The 1,221-nt window shown below is 47.8% G+C and overlaps 1 non-coding gene across 1 annotated transcript; it reads left to right on the top strand.

The window, feature by feature from the left end:
• The first annotated feature begins 582 nt into the window (after positions 1-582).
• LOC119948398 lies at positions 583-720 on the top strand. The gene has a single exon (XR_005456796.1). It is a non-coding gene; the product is annotated as a small nucleolar RNA SNORA7 (small nucleolar RNA).
• Positions 721-1,221: the final 501 nt, after the last annotated feature.

The following is a 1,221-nucleotide window of genomic DNA, read 5'->3' as shown; positions in this document are numbered from 1 at the left end:
TGGCTAGGGAAGAAAAGAGCTCCTTGGGAGCAGATCTTTGCTCGCCTTCTGGTGGGGTGGGGTGAGTGAGTCAGGGGACTTACAATTCCGAGTCTCTTCCTCTCCCCGAGGGGATGGCCGAAGAAATCTGGTGAAAATTAGCTGACTCTTGGCCCTTGAAAATCCGCTGATAAATTCAGTTCCAATGGTGTGGAGAGATGATGGACAAGAACAGAGGAAAGGCCGATTCTAATTTTGTCCAGCAGAGGGCAGTGACACATAGAGAAATTATCCATGACCCGGCGGTGTCGTTACTTCAGGTTATGAGCTCAATTCTTCCATATTTAAATACGTTGTGGGAGGCAAAGGGCTTGTAAACTAAAATGTATCCGTGATTTCAGCCTCTTTTAGACTCCCGATCCTGAAACTAACCTCGCGTGCCCTTTGAACTGCAGAATAATTTGTGCAACTTCAAGCCAATGCCAGAGTGTTTTTGAAACGACATAGAAGTAGAAATGTTATGCACTGGAGAGAGGATGTGTTGGTGTGTGCAACATTATCGTTATTCCGAGGCAGGGTTTTGTCCTCTCCTTTGGCTAAGTTGTCCTCTCAGGGTCGCACCCAGAGAGTTTCCAGTACTCTACCAGTCTCGACTGTAGGAGGAAGAGTCAAGCAGAGGCCTACCCGTTCCATTCCTAGCTTGGCCAGTGGCTAGCTAGTGGAAGGCAATCTGCTACAAGTCAAAACTCCCCTGTGCTGGGCAGTGGCGACATGGGAGAGAGGCGAGGGCAGAGACAAGTTTACCGCGCGGAAGGCAGCAATGGTAAATCACTTCTGGATTTTTACCAAGAAAACTCTTTGGATACACTAGCGGAACAATTGCAGATGGAGGTGGGGCGTTCTGGGAGAGATGTGTCCGTGGCATCGCTATGGGTCGGAGACGACTCTACAGCATGATACAAGACAAATGGCTAAGGTGGCTCTTCATCCGGTCTGTGGGGTGGGAACATGCCACTTTTTTATTCTATTCTGTATTGTCCAAGTGGCTAATACGGCGCACTTCTCCAAGTGGGTGCTCAATAATCAGTGGTCTTTATTGAGTACTTACTTGGGAAGAGCACTGTACTAAGCACTTGAGATGGTACAGCAGAAAAAGTAGACATATCTCTATCCTCAAGGAACTTACAGTCTAGTGGAGGAGCCAGACATCACAATCAATTACAGACAGGGGAATCTACAGAG

Source organism: Tachyglossus aculeatus, chromosome X4 (assembly GCF_015852505.1).
Source record: "Tachyglossus aculeatus isolate mTacAcu1 chromosome X4, mTacAcu1.pri, whole genome shotgun sequence".
Lineage (NCBI taxonomy): Eukaryota > Metazoa > Chordata > Mammalia > Monotremata > Tachyglossidae > Tachyglossus > Tachyglossus aculeatus.
Note: the sequence above shows the minus strand (reverse complement) of the source record. Positions and strands in the feature narration are given on the sequence as shown.